This window comes from Hippoglossus stenolepis, chromosome 11 (assembly GCF_022539355.2).
Source record: "Hippoglossus stenolepis isolate QCI-W04-F060 chromosome 11, HSTE1.2, whole genome shotgun sequence".
Taxonomy (NCBI): Eukaryota; Metazoa; Chordata; class Actinopteri; order Pleuronectiformes; family Pleuronectidae; genus Hippoglossus; species Hippoglossus stenolepis.
In genome coordinates this window covers 23,332,315-23,351,178 of record NC_061493.1, presented here as the reverse complement: position 1 = coordinate 23,351,178, position 18,864 = coordinate 23,332,315, and the positions used below count along the sequence as shown (strand labels likewise).

General features: G+C 45.1%; 1 protein-coding gene and 3 pseudogenes across 1 annotated transcript in view; 3 read left to right on the top strand and 1 right to left on the bottom strand.

Annotated features, from left to right (window-relative positions):
• The window catches only part of LOC118117888 (receptor-type tyrosine-protein phosphatase N2), a 238,940-nt gene that overhangs the window by 60,399 nt on the left and 159,677 nt on the right, over positions 1-18,864 (top strand). The gene's annotated exons all lie outside the window — the stretch shown is intronic.
• Positions 3,789-4,622, bottom strand: LOC124854478 (annotated as a pseudogene).
• LOC124854485 lies at positions 17,226-17,342 on the top strand (annotated as a pseudogene).
• On the top strand, positions 17,816-17,930 carry LOC124854489 (annotated as a pseudogene).

The window sequence follows — 18,864 nt, the reverse complement described above, 5'->3', positions numbered from 1 at the left end:
AATGTCCATGTAGTCATTTAGAAGGCATTATAACTGCTGGCGCTGTTGGGGGTCGAGGCCATCACTGCTGAGCTGCCATAAGTTCTGATTGGCCATGGCTGTTTCAGGTGGCGGACCGACAAGCTGTGTGATTGATGTTGAAGCAGGTTGTGGTTGTGCAGGGCTGATGGTGGCCAGCAGGGTACAGGAACTCGGTCCCTGCTGTGCAGTGGCTGCTTGAGGGTTGGTTGATGGTCTCTTGAGAGGTTCTTTCTCTTATAACCAGACTGGAGTGCCAGTCTCTTTGCCGAGGGTTATGGTTTTCCCTGACAAGTCAACCCGAGCTCTCCAGCGGGTAAGCAGGTCAAGGCCGATGATGCACGGGTCTTGGATTTTGGCAAGCCAGAGCTCACTCTTCAGCCCCTGGTCTCCAACCCGAACTGTCAGCAACTTCTTGGCCCTCATACCAGCTTTTTCTCCTGTCACTGTCATCAGCTGGGTTGGCGTCGGAGTCCATGCCACAGAAAGGGGGCCTGTGGTTTCTGGGGGCACGCCGGGTCGCACCAGGGAAATGGTAGATCCTGTGTCCACCAGTGCCCAGCAGGGATGACCATCGAGTTGACAGGACAGATAAAGTCCTTTGGTGTGACCCAGGCGACCAACCAGCATGCATCGGCCTTGGAGAGGGGTTGGGGACTGGAGTGGTGGCCCCCACACCACTCCCTGTCTTTTCCCTCCAGCTGGCTGATTCTGGCTTTAGGTGCAGGGGCTGGGCAGTTGCGGGCAATGTTGCCAGGCTCATCACACCGATAACAGCGGTCAATCATACGCCGTGGACGTCGGGCAGCAATGGCCCCCCGCAATGGTGGGTTAGGGTTAGGGTTAGGGGTTAGGCCATAGCTGTTTCAGGTGGCGGAGCGACGGCAAGCTGTGTGATTGATGTTGAAGCAGGTTGTGGTTGTGCAGGGCTGATGGTGGCCAGAGGGGTACAGGAACTCGGTGCCTGCTGTACAGTGGCTGCTTGAGGGTTGGTTGATGGTCTCTTGACAGGTTCTTTCTCTTATGACCAGACTGGAGTGCCAGTCTCTTTGCCGAGGGTTATGGTTTTCCCTGACAAGTCAACCCGAGCTCTCCAGCGGGTAAGCAGGTCTGTGTGGAGAGCACCCCTTCTGCTCATTCAGCTTCATGAAGGGCCTCGCCAAGAGAAGCGGGCATGGCAAGGCGGACATGCTGGCCAGCTCCTCTTGGGCAGTGGCATCAAATTGGGGGTAACCATGATGGGCATACTACTGCACATCTGCGGCGAAAGCACCCAGGCCCTCTCCAACCTGACGGTGGAGGCTGGCCAGTTGCTCTCTGCTCTGATCGGTGAGGGGCCACCGCCCGAATCGCCTCTGCAGTACTGTGGTCAGGCCATGGAGGTCCTGTTGTTCTGCTGGGGAGGTCAAGCAGCACTTGTAATGCCTTTCCTTCCAATGCCAGGGCCAAGTGTGTGGCAGCCTCTTTGTTGTCCCAGCAGCTGTGCGATGCTGCTAGTTGAACCTGGGAGAGGTACGGTTATAGCGGTTTCAACCCGTTGTACTTGGGCAGCTTTGCTGGTGACTTAGGTGATTTCTTTCTCCATCCCACTTCCGACACCAATGTTGCGAGTGCGTGTGAGAATGAAAAGGCTGCACAGGGAATTCTCTTCAAAGCTCTTGACTTGCGTCCCACCCTGAAACTTCACCAAACCATTATTTCTCCACTTCTTTAAATCTGTGTGACGAACTCTCTTCATCCACTGAGATCACAAACAAGATCTGGGTTTTGAAAATCAGCGAGTGGAAGAAAACTTTGCTCATTTCTCTGCGATGAAGCTGTTTTAGTGCAGAAAAGCTGCAAAGACAGAGACTGAACATGAAAACTGAGGTTTGTGGAGTTTCAGGAGGAAACTGCCTCAGTTATTCTCTCACAGGAGTTTCACTTTGTCTCCATCAGCTTTGAATGAGATCCTGGAATGAAGACAAAAGAACAGACTGGATTTATTCTTTATTTCAACTTTCAGCTTCTTCACACATTACATTTTTATTGCTTTATAAATATATAAGAGATTTAAATGTATAATCACATGTACAAGAAACACATGTGATGAGAGCTGCAGGACAAACCCTCAGAGGGACTCGATCAGGACACTGTCCAATGGAACTGCTAGTTCAGATCAGGAAAATCAAAAAGAACAGAAACGTACGCAGCAGCAGATCAATATGCCCGTTCACTAAATATGTAAATACAATGAGGACGAGTAGATTCACACTTTACAGAGATGAGCCGTGATAAAAACAAACCAGGTTCCACATTTACAATGAGACCAAACATCCCATAACACTGATGCTCTGTAAATCCAACCAGAGTGCAGTTGGTCTGTTGGACATGTTGACGCTCTGAGTTCATTGATCATTTCATCAGTAAAGTCTGTTCAGTGACTCTTGTTCAGTGATTTCATGGACACACAATCAGTTTGTTTCACCTCCGTCTCACATGTGGAAAAGAAAAGAACAAAGAATCATCTCATTGATGAGGATCAGGATCAATACAGGTTCTAAAACATCACACAACCTGATTTCTACTTTGATTTAGAAAACAACAGCAACATTAGATCTTTCAAACACATTCATGTCAGTGTAATTATAGATTTCTGTCTTTACAAAGTGAGAACTAAATATGTGTGATAAAGGAAGGTCAGTGTTTGATTGACAGCTGATCTCTGTGTGGAGCAGAAACGTCACCACGACGAACTTTGATCAACAAACATGGAGACAAAAGAAGTTAAAGATTTACACACAGAATCTAAATCACTGCTTTTAATGACTCGAGTCTATTTGACTTTACACAACTCAGCTGTGTCTCCACTATAATAAACCCCAACTCCAGCATAGAGAGGCTGAGTGAATGTGGTCTGGACTCTGTGGAGGAGAGTCATGGTGTCAGAGACGCTGTAGAAGGACAGAACACCTGCACTGGGATCCAGGTACACTCCTACTCTGGAGGACCGAGGACCTGACACTGGAGTCATGATCCTGTTGTAATAAAAGTAATAACTGTTTACATAACAATATAATGACCAAGATTTATCATTTGATCCAAATTCACATTCACGTGAGTCTCCTGCTCTGCTGATATTCTTGTATGTGACTGCTACACCAACTGCTCCTAACACCTCCACCTCCACCTCCCAGTAACAACGTCCAGTCAGACTCTCTCTACTCAGGACCTGAGGCCAATAAGTGAATCTGTCTGGGTGATTAGAATAAGACTGTCGTTTACTCATACGTGTTACTTTTCTGTTTCCCTCAGATAACAGATGTTTGTTTGCTGTGTTTGGATCCAGTGTGATTTCCTGTGAATATCTTAAGAAGTCAGCTCTGGTCTCTGGCTCTGGTTGTGGCAGTAAAACATCCACTTGAGACACAATCTGTAAAATCTCTGTCTCTGTCTCACTCAGAATGTCCTGTAGTCGACCTCTGACCTGTGACACAGCTGCTGTCACGTCCTCAAAGGTCCTCAGAGGACGGATCCTGATGCTGGATGAGTGTGTAGATTCACTGAGTGGTGACAGTGAGGGGTAGTTGTGTAGAAACTGGGTGTGATCCTCTGTGTCTGAGAGCTGCTTCAGTTCATGGTCTTTCCTCTTCAGCTCAGTGATCTCCTGCTCCAGTCTCTCCTGAAGCTCTCTGACTCGACTCACTTCAGTTTCCTGCTGGGATCTGATCTGCTGCTTCACATCAGAGCTTCTTTTCTCCAGCAGACGGATCAGCTCAGTGAAGATCTTCTCACTGTCCTCCACTGCTTTATCAGCAGAGCCATTGACGGCCTCCTCCTCCTGTTGAAGCAGCTTCACATCTTTCTCTGTGTCCTGGACTCTCTGCTGGATTGTTTGTCTCCTCAGCCCGAGCTCTCTCTGCCTCTCAGTCCTTTCTGCTGCAGCTGACACTCTGTCGTGGTCTTTATGTTCATCCAAAGAGCAGAGATAACAGATACACTGCTGATCAGTGCGGCAGAACATCTTCATCACCTCATTGTGACGAGAGCAGATGTTCTCCTGCAGCTTCTCCGAGGGCTCCACCAGCTTGTGCTTCTTCAATGGAGCTGACTGAAGATGAGGCTGGAGGTGTTTTTCACAATAAGAGGCCAAACAAACCAAACAGGACTTGAGAGCTTTCAGTTTTCTGCCAGTGCAGACATCACAGGCCACATCTTCAGGTCCAGCATAGCAGTGATCAGCAGGAGCAGCTGGGAGTCCAGTCTTCTTCAGCTCCTCCACTAAATCAGCTAACATGGTGTTTTTTACCAGGACAGGCCTCGGTGTGAAGGTCTGTCTACACTGAGGGCAGCTGTAGCTTCCTCTCTCCTCCTCTTTGTCCCAGTGGGTGTTAATACAGCTCTTACAGTAGCTGTGTCCACAGCCAGTAGCCACCGGATCCTTCAGTAGATCCAGACAGATCGAACAGCAGAACATTTCTCTCTCCAGTTGATTTTCTTGCTGCTCCATTTCATTCCTCAGTGACAATGACCAATGAGTTTCACTGTGTTAGTTTGAGCTCCGGTCTGTGTCTCTGCAGTGAATGAGGTCTGTCAGCTCTGACACTTCAGCCTTGTTGGTTCCACCCATCTTTGAAATGTACATGTGATGGGAAGAGAATGAGAAATATATGGACAGAATAGAACTGGGTGTGACAAGACGGAGGCTTATCAAGCTTTTGCAGATTCCAGTAAGAGGAGCAGCACTTTACAAAAAAAAATTGGTAAACAACTCTGGGTTTGTTGATGACTTTGTTCCTCAATTTCAGTTACATTTGAAAACATAGACAAACTGTGTCATATTAGAGAAGAGCCTCCTACAGATGCCTGGTTTTAGTTTTTTAATCTCTCTTTCATTCCTTGGAAAATAGTTTTAAAATGTTAAACCGTTTAGAAGTGATACAAAAAATAATCTTGATCCAACCAGCCAACAAACCAAACCAACAACCGGGTCAAAAATAATCTAATTCTTTCTGCATCATTTCACCTCTCAGTGATAATGACTGTCTGAGTCGCACTGTGGTAGAAGTGTAACTATGAGCTCCTGTAACTAAGTGGGCCACGGCGCGCTCCCCATCTCCTCCCTCCTGCGAAAGGACAGCCCCGATCCCCACATTACTGGCATCAGTGTCCACTATGAAAGGCTTTTGGGCATTGGGGTAGGCTATGACCGGGGCTTCAGTGAGGGTTACCTTGAGTCGGGTGAAGGCTGCCACACAGGCGTCACTCCAGTTGAATGGACGTCCCTTTTCTGTTAGGCGGTGGAGTGGGCTGGCGATGGTGGCAAAGTCTCGAACAAAGCGGCGGTAGCATGAGGCCAGGCCCAGGAAGCTGCGCAGTTCACTGACATGGCAGGGGGTGGCCAATCTCCGACAGCAGCCACTTTTGCTGTGTTGGTGGCCACGCCTTGAGCGCTGACAACATGTGCCAGGAACTCTGTCTCCCTCGTCAGCAGGTGACACTTTGCAGGGTTCAGCTGCAGCCCAGCCTGGCGGAAGGCAGTCAGGACTTTGCGCAGGTTGGCCAGGGCTCTTTTGAAGTTGCTGGCATGCACCAGCAGGTCATCAAGGTACACAACACAACAGCTCCTGGGTGCATCCACCAGGACCCTCTCCATTAATCTCTCAAAAGTTGCTGAGGCGTTGCAGAGTCCAAATGGCATGACACGGAACTGCCACAGCCCCTGTCCGATGGTGAAGGAAGTCTTTGGTCTTGACTCGGGAGCCAACTCCACCTGCCAGTAGCCACTTCGCAGGTCAAGGGAAGTGAACCAGCTGGACCCCGAGATGTAGTCAAGGGCATCATCTATGCAGGGAGTGGATAACAGTCCTTCTTTGTGACATTCAACCGGCGATAATCCACACAGACACGCCAGCTGCCATCCTTCTTCTTCACCAAGACTGCCGGAGCTGCCCTTGGGCTGTTGGAAGATGTCCATGTGGTCATTTAGAAGGCATTATAACTGGTGGCGCTGTTGGGGGTCGAGGCCATCACTGCTGAGCTGCCATAAGTTCTGATTGGCGGAGCGATGGCAAGCTGTGATTGATGTTGAGGCAGGTTGTGGTTGTGCAGGGCTGATGGTGGCCAGAGGGGTACACAGGTGGAACTCAAGCTGCCACAGTGGCTGCTTGAGGGTTGGTTGATGGTCTTGACAGGTTTTTTCTTCTATGACCAGACTGAGTGCCAGTCTCTTTGCCGAGGGTTAGGGTTTTCCTGACACGCCAACCCAGCCTTGAAGGGTAAGCATGTCAAGGCTTCAGCATGCACGGGTCTTGGATTTTGGCAAGCCAGAGCTCACTTTTCAGCTCCTGGTTCCAACCCTGAACGTGCCCATGAGTTGACTTGGACAGATCTCCTCAGGCCTTCCTCTTCAGCGCACTGATGCCCTGACCTGTAGTCTGGGAGGAGGCCTTCTGCTGTGGCAGACTGTGTGGGAGAGTACCCTTCTGCTCATTCAGCTTCAGGAAGGGCCTCACAAGAGAATGGGCATGGCAAGGCTGGACATGCTGGCCAGCTCCTTGGGCAGTGGCATCAAAATTGGGAAATTCATGATGGGCATACTACTGCACATCTGCGAAAGCACCCAGGCCCTCCCTCCAACCTGGACGGTGGAGGCTGGCCAGTTGCTCTCTGCTCTGATCGGGTGAGGCTCACCCGACCGCCTCTGCAGTACTGTGTCAGGCCATGGAGGTCCTGCTGTTCTGCTGGGGGAGTCAAGGAACACTCTGTAATGCTTTCCAAATGCCAGGGCCAAGTGTGTGGCAGCCTCTTGTTGTCCCAGCAGCTGTGCGATGCTGCTAGTTGAACCTGGGAGAGGTACGGTTCTAGCGGTTCTAACCTGTTGTACTTGGGCAGCTTGCTGGTGACTTAGATGATTTCTTTTCTCCATCCCACTTCCGACACTAATGTTGGCGAGTGCGTGAGAGAGAATGAAAAGGCTGCACAAGAACCCTTCAAAGCTCTTGACTTAAGGTCTCATTCACCGAAGACAACAGCGAGTTGAATGGTTTATTTACACTTAACATTCTCATATGAACAGTGACTGACCCCATCACAGATACTCTGTATTTCACAGTCATGGTGGTTGCACAAGTGAACTTAAGTAAACACAACGTTACCACCCAACAAAAACAAACACACAAAACCCACATGAACCAAGTCTAACCATCAACCGAATATCAGTCAAAACGGCTAAACATCGCCTAACACATAACAGTCCCATGAGCCTTGCAACATGTTGTCTAATCAGAGCGACTTCGCTCACCACCGCTACAATACATTAAAACACACGTATGAAAGAGTCAAAAAAGAGCAGCAAAAACACTACAGGTGATGGTGACATGTAATCATGACCACCCTTTAAAAATCAGAATTAGATCAAATCGCGGCAATGCATCACAAGATTGTTGATTTAGATTTAGTAAAGCTTCGACTGCCAGATTCAAATGTCTTAGTCCACTTTGTTTCCTTAAAGCCTGTCCATTAGTATGTTAACAGTGCTGGAATGCACTAATGCATGCATGTGAGATGATGCTAACTACAAATAAGTTAATGTAATTTAAAAAGAGTAATAACAGATGTGCGAACCATGTCAACAACTGTTCAGCTTCTATCAAAGAAAATGAGATAAACTGCTCAAACTGTTTCTATATAATACAAGTGACACCAAAGTTCTTTCTGTTCTGAAACAGTTGATGAAGTTTGTCTGTGACGGAGCAAAGAATCGATCCCCAGTCGTCAGGAACTGATCCTGAGTAAGCTACTGCTTTCTGTTTTAACTTGCAGAAATTACAAAACCTCTTCAAGCAGCAACGTTTGTTTTGTGGTTAAACCTCGACAAATTTGCGTCAAGTGTTTTGATCAAGTCTGGATTCAAACTGTACTTAACCAGGAGCCGCCTGTCCGCGGAGGGTGACGATTGAAACACTGAAGCAACACGAGACAACCAAGCAGGAAGCTCTATCCTCATGAAAACTGGGCTGAAAATGATAAACGAACGACCTCAAGTCCACAATATCACAATATCTCCAATATGTGGCTTGTGTGTCAGGACTCAACTCAACGTCTTCACTCTGAAACTTCACCAAACCATTTCATTCCTCAGTGACAATGACAAATGACCAATGAGTTTCACTGTGTTAGTTTGAGCTCCGGTCTGTGTTTCTGCAGTGAATGAGGTCTGTCAGCTCTGACACGTCAGCCTTGTTGGTTCCACCCATCCTTTAAATGTAGATGTGATGGGAAGAGAATGAGGAAATATATGGACAGAATAGAACTGGGTGTGTACGAAGACAGAGGCTTATCAAGCTTTTGCAGATTCCAGTAAGAGGAGCAGCACTTTACAAAATAGAACTGGGTGTGTACGAAGACGGAGGCTTATCAAGCTTTTGCAGATTCCAGTAAGAGGAGCAGCACTTTACAAAAAAAAATTGGTAAACAACTCTGGGTTTGTTGATGACTTTGTTCCTCAATTTCAGTTACATTTGAAAACATAGACAAACTGTGTCATATTAGAGAAGAGCCTCCTACAGATGCCTGGTTTTAGTTTTTTAATCTCTCTTTCATTCCTTGGAAAATAGTTTTAAAATGTTAAACCGTTTAGAAGTGATACAAAAAATAATCTTGATCTAACCAGCCAACAAACCAAACCAACAACCGGGTCAAAAATAATCTAATTCTTTCTGCATCATTTCACCTCTCAGTGATAATGACTGTCTGAGTCGCACTGTGGTAGAAGTGTAACTATGAGCTCCTGTCAGCTCGGGCACATCACCACATGTTGGTTCATCTCCAAGTTGTGATGTGAAGGGAAGAGGACGAGGAAACAAATGGAGAAGAAATGGGAGAGCTGGGTGTGTTTCAAAGTATGAAGAAGGTGGAGGGCTGCTTTTCCACATTCCGTAAGAGGAGCAGCACTTTACGAAGGAAACCTGGATTAAAACTTTGATTTGATTTATTGGCATACATGTTGACACTTTCGGTTTGTTGATGACTTGTTCACATTTTAGTTACATTTTACTTTTTTATTTGTTAAAACATTGATAAAGTAGGAATGGTCCTCAGTAGAGCCCTCTCATCTGGAACCATGCATTCTCTGGGAAAAATTGTTCAAAATATCGAACTGTTGAAAAATCCTGGATCTGCCTCGAACCAATAAATCAACAAACAAACAAACAAGCCAACAACCAACTAATCAACCAACTAACCAATAAACCAACAAACAAACCAACTGACTGACCGACAGGGGAAAACATAACATCCTTTAACTATGATAGAGAGGGTTAAAACTAAACTTTAATTGAACTATTAAAACTGCACTATCGTATTTTCCTCTGTATACACGCTGCTGTGTGTGTGAATGGGTGGATGGCCATATTGTACTGTAAAGAGCTTTGAGTGGTCGTCAAGTCTAGAAAGCACTAAAGAAATAATGACCATTTAAATGTTCACACAAAACCTTACTACAGTTTCTTACACTATAAACTTGATGCATTGCACCTTTATTTTAACTATAATCTTATGTGATAGCATCAATAAATTGAACTAAAAGTTTTAACAATACACAACTTTCTGTGAGAGGAACTAGAAACAACGAGCTGAAATCAGTGTAAGATTTGCAAGGCCGAGAGAAGCAGTTTCAGACGTTACTTCCTCGAGGTTCATCTCTACTAGTGACACAATTCACACATTTATCATTGTATACAATCCCGTGAAATATACATGTTTGCTGTTTTCAGGAAATGTCATTCCTGGTTAGACATGGGGTCAGTTGGAAACAAAATGACCCCCGGTGTTTTGTTTGTCAACATGTTGTTTAAGGATTTTATCAGACAACCAATGCTGCTGCTGTTGTTTTTCTTGTTCTGTCTGACTTACGATTTACTCTCTGTCTTTCTCCGAGAGGTTCATTGAAAAAGTTTTGATGAATGTTGAATGGAACGCTTAAACATTTAAATGTTTAAACTACGCTTAAATGTCCCAACTAACAGCAATACCACAAAGTAATGAACAAGATGGGCAAAATTACTCTGGCTTATTTAGGACTGCAGTTTATGGTTGTTGCCCAGCTTGATGTTTTTGCAGCATTTAGTAGAAGAATATCGTGAATCATGAAAGGACAGCCCCATCCCCATGACACGGGCATCAGTGTCCACTATGAAAAGATTTCCGCATTGGGGTAGGCTAAGACCGGGGGGCTTGTGAGGGTTACCAGCCGGTGAAGGCTGGCCGCACAGGCGTCACTCCGGCTGAATGGACGTCCCTTTCTGTTAGGCGGGCGGGCTGGCGAAGGCAAAGTCTTGAAAGCAAAGCTATGTGGCATGAGGCCAGGCCTCCAGGAAGCTGCGCAGTTCACTGACACATGTGGCAGGTGGCCAATCTCTCGGCTAGCAGCCACTTTTGCTGTGTTGGTGGCCACGCCTGAGCTGACAATGCTGTCCCAGGAACTCTTGTCTCCCCACAAAGAGGGCACACTTTGCAGGGTTCAGCTGCAGCCTCCAGCCTCATGGAAGGCAGTCAGGACTTCGCGCAGGCTGGGGCCAGGGCTCTTTGAAGCTGCTGGCATGCACCAGCAGGTCATCAAGGTGACACAACACAACAGTCTAAAATCCACCAGACCTCTCCATTAACCTCTCAAAAGTTGCTGAGGCGTTGCAGAGTCCAAATGGTACAGACATGGAATTGCTGCCATAGCCTTTGTCCGATGGTGGGAAGGAAGTCTTTGTCTGACTTCCGGGAACCAACTCACCTGCCAGTAGCCATGATTTGCAGGTCAAGTGGGAAGTGAATCCAGCTGGACCTTAGATGTAGTCAAGGGGTATCATCTATGCAGGAGTGATACAGTCTTCTTGCATACTAACTGCGATAATCCACACAGACATGCCAGCTGCCATCCTTCTTCTTCTACCAAGATCTGCCGGAGCTGCCCATGGTTGCTGGAATACCTAATCACCCCGTAGCAGCAGCCATCTCAAGGATTTGTCCTCCAATGCCTGTCGTTTAGCAAGGGCCAGCCTATGGGGGCGCAGGCGGATGGCTGGCGGAGCCCGCTCTTGATTGTGCTGGACCCGCTTCAGTTCGGCCTGCAGTCTTCGCCTCAACAGCTGATGTCCATGTAGTCATTTAGGAAGGCATTGGTACCGCTGGCGTTGTTGTGGTCGAGGCCATCACTGCCAGAGCCACAGCAGCCCACTGGCCATGGCTGTCTAGGTGGCGGACCGACAAGCTGTGTGTGATTGATGTTGGAAGCCAGGCTGTTGTGGTTGCAGGGGCTGATGGTGGCTGAAGCGGGCAGGAACTGGTCCTGGCTGGCAGTGGCTGCTTGAGGGTTGGTTGATGGTCTCTTGAGAGGTTCTTTCATAACCAGACTGGAGGTGCCAGTCTCTTTGCCGAGGGTTATGGTTTTCCCTGACAAGTCAACCCAGCTCCAGCGGGTAAGCATGTCAAGGCCACGATGCTGGTCTGATTTGGCAAGCTAGAGTCACCAGTTCCTGGTCTCTGTTCCGAATCAACGTTGAGGCCGGACTTGGACAGACTCAGTCTTCCCAGCGCACTGATGGCTGCCCTGACTTCTGTAGTCTGGGAGAGGGGCCTTCTGCTGGGTGACTGTGGAGAGCACCCCTTCTGCTCATTCAGCTTCAGGCGGCTCAAGAGAATGCATGGTAAGGCTGGGACATGCTAACAGCTACTTTAGGGGCAGTGTATCAAATTAAAACCATGATGGGCACAAGGTTTACTGCACATCTGCGGCGAGCTTTTCATCCAGGCCCTCTCCAACTTGATGGGTGGAGGCCATGAAGAAGCCTCTGCTCTGATCGGGTGAGGGCCGTGATTTTGCAGCACAGGTCAGGCCATGGAGGTCCTGCTGTTCTGCCAGGGAGGTCAAGCAGCACTTGTAATGCCTCCACTTCCGCCAGGCCAAGGCGGTGGCAGCCTCTTTGTTGTCCCCAGCAGCTGGGCGGTGTTGCTATTGAACTCGTAAGATATAGCAAGAAGGCAGAGAGGTAACGGTTCTAGCGGTTTCAACCCGTTGTACTTGGGCAGCTTTGCTGGTGACTTAGGCATTTTCCTTTCATCCCACTTCACACCAATGTTGCGAAAGGCAGAGAATGCAAAGGCTGCACAGGGAACTCTCTTCAAAGCTCTTGACTTGCGTCCCACCAATGCATACAGCTGAATGGTTTATTTACAATTTCACATTAACATTCTCATATGAACAGTGACTGACCTCATCACAGACACTGCTCACAGTCATGGTTGCACAAGTGAACCTAATAAACATGATACTACCCGAGCCTTGCAACATGTTGTCCAATCATTACTGTCACTGAATGCTGGCAATATATTGTGTAAATATGTGCAAGAGTAAAGTATGAAAATACCAGGTGATAGAAATGTAATCGACTACATAGACTGTTTGTAAAGATGGACGATACACGCTCCCAAAGTGAAGTCAAATGCCTGCCTGCCCTCAGTGTTGGCTTTATAGGAGCCAAGAACCTGGGGCCTCCAGGTTAGTGATGGGATACACCAATCTAATTGCCATAACATGGTTCCTGTCATTTTGTGAGTTTCTGATGGTTTGTTTAATTCGTTATTTGATGCTGTTAAAAACGTGAGACGCCTTGGCCCTCCAAGATGGCAAGTGCCTTTATCTGGGATGTTTAGGGCTTCGTTTCTGAGGAGGGATGAAGAAGTGAGATGACGACACTTTGGTTTCACTTTTTATGGAGCCATCATGTCGCTCCGATCTCTATATAGTCGCTGGTCTAAACCCAGAACCTTCTTGATGTGGTGCCACCGCGAAAGCGAACAGGAGAATCCCACCAGACTTTGTCCCCTCCCTTCTCTCTCTCACTGCGCTCAGGCCCCAGTTACTTCCCAGTAATTGGGTGAGGTCCAGCTGACTTGTCAGACACAGCTCGAGAGGAACAAGCTCATCGCAGGGTTCACGGTTGCAGGTACGAGCTAACGACACAGAGGGTTTACGCCAAACACATTTTACTGGTGAGAGTTTATCGTTGCTGTGCTTTTTTGTTGTCACCTCTTATAAAACCTGATAGCCTTCACTGATCAGGCTTGATCCAGACGTCCGCTCTACCTGCTTCCCGATAAACGAGGGTCAGCAGGAGGAAAACTCACGCTCAAGAAAACCCTCAAACCCTGCTTTAGTGATCAGACGAGTTCTCTGTCAGACGCATTGTTACCTGTGTTGTTGATTTAAGTCACGATCATTGGTCATTATCTTCCCGTGTGTGTGCTGTCTGTGTGTGTTCAGGTTTGAGTTCAGCTGCCTCCTCGTGGAGCTCCACATCGGACCCTGGACGCCGCCAGAAGAACAGCTGAGGTCTGTTTCACACAAGGCCTTCTGGGAAAGGTACTGACGTTATCTTCGCTCTTTCCCATTCAGTTATATAATGTTCTTGGCAAAATGCAGTCCCTGTCACTGCTTCTCAGTTTAAAACTGCAAATGATCTCTGTTGTTTTCTCCGTCAGGTTCTGTGGACTTGACTTGACGACATCACAAAGGGTTGGGACACAATGGCTCGTTACTTTACCGGCTTTGTAAAACGATATAGATACGTGTGCTTTAATAATCGAATGTTGAGCTCACAGTTTTCTTTTAAAAACATTTTAAGCAGTTTATCTTCTTCTATCTGAGCTTTGTGATACTTTATAAAGAGGAAGGCGATGTTTCAGCTTCTCGAATCGCGTCTTTCGAGAGTTCACGCACAGCGATTGCGACTGCTGATCAAACACAGATTTGGCTCCGATCTGGGGCTTTTGTTTTGGGCGATTTCTTGTATAGCGAGAACCAGGTGACGATGTGGCCCTGGTGACAGTGAAGAGGAAACGAGAAGCGGTGGCTGTTGAGTGACGGCACCGTGAAGACGTGGTCGAGCTGTGTCTCAGGAGACCAGGACCCAGAACCACAACGCCTTATTTGAGCGGCCCCCACTGAGACCCTGGCTGACACACGCACACAACTTGTTTTCCATTGAAATTAAACGATCATCTTCTTCTCCTGCAGGTATGAGCCGAGCGAAGATCACTTTAGCAGGCCTCACAGCTATAGACGCCAAACAACAAGTCTTCACGACAACATATCGCCACACTTCCGCTTTACATCACTGCACCAGTGCGTTGTTTTTCAATACTGTAACTGTTAAAAAAACAAAAGGAACAGAAAAGCAGCCAGATTATTAATCACTTCAGTCGTAAGCAAACGTCCCCTTTAAGAAGTGCGTGAGAGTGGCTGAGCATATATGCACAAGTAGAAAACTATATATGACACAATATACAGTAGAACAATCTATTTTTTAGTCGGAATATCTGATGATGCTGAGGTTTGTAAATAATGTAAATGATGTTGATGAAACGACGTAGAGAAAGATGTCCAGACTGACTGCTAATATTGTTATGTATTTTAATTGTTTCATGATATATTATTAATTGTTAACATCTGAGACTGGAGTTTCGAGCAAGATGGCGTGCAGGGAAAAAAGACTTGCCAAGAGATTTGTAGAATACTGATTAAGAACCAACTGTATCTTATTTATTTATTTTCAATGCAATCGGTGTATGAATGATGGAGTGTAGAACTTAAACACACAAATATCGTGCTAATATGATATAAAGTGGACATTTGATGTAATCCTGACAATAGCTTTCTATATTATACCTGCTGTTTACACTGAAATAAGGCCATGATCTTGATTGTTTTAAACTATTTGCACATTTGTGTGTCTGTGTGTGTTTTTTTATCTGGCTCGGGATCATCCAGTGTTCTTATCAGCAATTTTGAACATTTCCTTGAATCTTAGATGAAACATCAGGTTCATCAGAGCAATTTCATCTCAAATTCATTAACGGCGTTTTCTCTAAATATAAAAATTCAAAAGATCTGAAATGATGAAATATCCGTTATGAATACGGTGACATTTGTTTTTCACCAAAAGTCAAATGCGTAGGTTGGGGTTGTGCTTTGTTTGAGGAACAAAATCTGCCTGCCGCTACCTTTTTTTTAAGTTTATCAATTATTACATTATATAAATGTTATACATTTGCTTGTATGGAAGAATCAAGAAATCCCACCAACTGATGTTTTTACACTCATCACTGTCTCCGTGTTTATGCTAAGCTAAGCTTAACCCTGGTTTGCTTTTTTTTAAATGAAAACATGGGCTATCAACATATTGAACTTTCGCTGTCATGTCATTCCTGTATCACTGGACTTTATTTAAAATGAAAAGTGAGGAACAGCGTGCCAGTAAAATAAAGACGAAGCAGCAGAGTGGTGAGAGATAATGGACGCAGTCAGCTGATTTCACCCGTCTGTTGTCGTTGTGGCTTATCATAATAACACTTGCACAGACGCTGAGACGAAGGATTCACCAGACATCTTTACACTCATTGAAGTATCTGGAAGATGCTTTATCACAAAACGCTTTATTTCCTAATTTATGTCGAGGCTGACGCCATGATCAAGCCATTACATTTTGCTTTGGTGTCAATGATCGGTCTTACTCTTCATCGAGTAATTTTCAACACTTTGTTGTGTCAGCTTGTTGCTGTGACGCATGTCAGTTGTCGCCTGAAGCAAAAAAACTATTGTTATGATGAAAACCACATTTTCTGTTTTCCTGTTTTGTTTAGCTTTTGTGTTTGCTTTAAGCCATACATTTTTGTTTAGTTTTCGGTTGGTTTTGTTTTTCTTTAATGTATCGCTTAGTTTTGTTTCATATTTGTTTAGTTTCATATTTGTTTTGTGTTGCCTTGTGTATATAATACTTGAATGAAGCATTGATCTGATTTATATCGGTAACAAACGATTTGGTTGTGAATGAGTTTTATCGAACACCTAAATGCGTTTTGAAGCCAATACGCAGCCAAACAGTGATTGTGTGTAAAAGTTGATACTGAGGTGGCTGCAGTAGTTTGACCTTGACCTTTGAAACACCAAATATTGACCGGCTTGTTCTCATTCACATCAGGCATCGAGGAGTATTTCACATAAATGTCTGTAGCTATTGTTTAATGTCTCTCGATGTTCTCTTCCAGCCGCCCTCTTTGCTGTGTGTTCTGTGCGCCGGTCTGTTTATTTTGTGTGTAAGCCATCGGATTTGAACGCTTGCCTCTGTGTGCAGTGTGTCTCGCTATCTTGTTTATCTTGTGCCTTAAAACTATTAATGCCCAGATATGTGCGGTTTTGAAAGAACCAACGGTTTCAGAACGCCTCCTCATCGAAATGAATAAAGAGTCGTTTGCAGCAGCGCGAAGCTGAACAGCACCGTGGTTTCTGACTCTTCTTTGTGTTTCCCATGACGACGCCAGACGCTGAAGTCTATCACTTCCTGTCAAACCCGTCCACAGGTAAACATACGATAAAACACCCAGTGTTCACGGACGACGGAGACGCTGCCTGCATTTCCCAAAGACAATAATATGAGCAAATTACAATTATTAAATTTATGAAATAAAAGTCCTTAAATGTAGAATATTGGTTTTAATGAGTTCATACAGTTTATTTAAGTTAATGATCCAAACTAGCTTTTAAAACGTTACTTTTCAAACATAAATACTAAAAAAAGTGTAAATTTATTGAGAAAACAGACGCAGTCTAAAATTGAAAACAAAACAAATGAACAAAAAGCCAAATAGTTTTTATAGAAACATTTAACTCCTAAAACAAGCCGCCCATGTCCCAGCTGCTAACACGGAGGAGCCAGACCGAGCATTGCAAGCTAGCCACCAGAGGCCATGGAGAGGATTTGGCTTCACTTAGGTGGACTCACCATCAAAGAAAAACAGATATGGAACACACACATCATCACTGAAGGAAGAGAGCGAACACTCAAATGACTTGACAGTCAAACACTACGGATTCATGCAATAGTAACATACTTCATTCTCAAAATATTACATTTGGAGAATAGATGAAAAGAGCAGGAGTTTACTCACTCATCAGAAAAATGTTATATGTGAAACCCGGATATTATTTCTGAAGGAAATTATTGAAAATTGTAATGATTTTTCTCTTGCAGTATTATGACAAAATTTCACCTTGGGCTTCTTTCCTTAAAATTAAATAACAATAGAAACTATGTTTCAATAGCTTGAAGTAACAGTAGTGTATTGATGATGATGGTGGTTCACATGTATAAAATAAGGTATTGTGGGTTGAGTATTTCGCTTATGGCCATACCACTCTGAACATGCCCGATCCGGCTTGATTCGAAGCTAACCAGGGTCGGGCCTGGTTAGTACTTGGATGGGAGACTGCCTGGGAATACCAGGTGCTGTAAGCTTTTTCGAATTTTCTTTTGCAACCAGAAGAGGGTGCTGTTGCTGTCAGTTTGCCAGGAGAAACATCTTGGAAAGAGCAGGGTGGACTCACCATCAAAGAAAAACAGGATATGGAACACACACATCACTGAAGGAAGAGAGCCAACACTCAAACACTTTGACAATGTTAATACTTTATTCATGTAATAGTAACATCATTCTCAAAATGTTTATTTGAGAAGGATGAAAGAGCAGGGAGTTTACTCACCATCAGAAAAAGAAATACGGCATGTGAAACCTTGATATTATTTCTGAAGGAACATGAAAATTGTAATGATTTTTCTCTTGCAGTATTATTATGACAAAATTTCACCTTGGGCTTTCTCTTTCCTTAAAATTTAATAACAATAGAAACGTTTCAATAGTCACTAAGCAACAGATTGATGATGATGGTGGTTCACATGTATAAATAAGGTATTGTGGTTGAGCGTCCATCGCCACGGCTACCACACTGAACACGCCCGATCTCGTCCGATCTCGAAGCTAACCAGGGTCGGGCCTGGTTAGTACTTGGATGGGAGACCTCCTGGGAATACCAGGTGCTGTAAGCTTTTTCGAATTTTCTTTGCAACCAGAAGATGCTCCCTACATCTGAAGTTATTTTCTACTTCAAAGTTCACATCTGAGATTTATCGAAGTGAAATAATCTTTACTTTATTCCCATTTATTTCACAACATGAATTCTTTCCCGAAAGCACCTGAAGGTGGCGCCAGAGCCGAATCTGAGCTTCCTGAATCCGTCAAGCTAGCGAAACTACCATGTTGGCGTGTGAAGTAATCATTACAATAAAGCACTATTAAAGGAGTTTGAGGCTCTAAGGCCACAGCTTCAACTGAGAACAGATACAAAATGTGCACTTGCATTTTAAACATTTGGTTGTTTTTATGTAGCATTTGTGTTTTAACCATTTCCTGTGTAGCAATTTGTTATTTTCTGTTGAAAAGTATTACTATTCTTATTCTCAGTATTATATGAATTATTGTGGTTGTTTTTGTTATTATTAGGGCCCGAGCACGACGGTGGGAGGGGCCCTCTGGAAATTGTAAGGATTATTCTTATTATAGTGACACAGATGAATTAGCTTTTTGAGGCTTTAACATGCTCAACACGAGGTTCTGTATCTCGGACATACATGGTCCAATCGAGTCCAAACGAGACATGTAAGACAAGAGTCCCGCCTGATGACATCTACACAGAAATCATGACTTAAAATCACAGCGCCCCCTGGTGGCAACAGGAAATGTCTTGTTTGTCTTCCACTTGATGTATTCTCCTCATCCACTTACGTATGCCAAAGTCCATCAACTCGCCAGACACGAAATTGCTGTGAATAATTTCACAGTGTCTGAGGTTCAACCCCTCCCTCAAACTACATTTGTGTATCAACACCCCCCCCCTGAAAATATTCATATGGTTTTAAGGAATTATTAAGTTATTTTGCCAATGGGCGTGGCAAAATTGTTATATATATGTTTTTTTTCTAT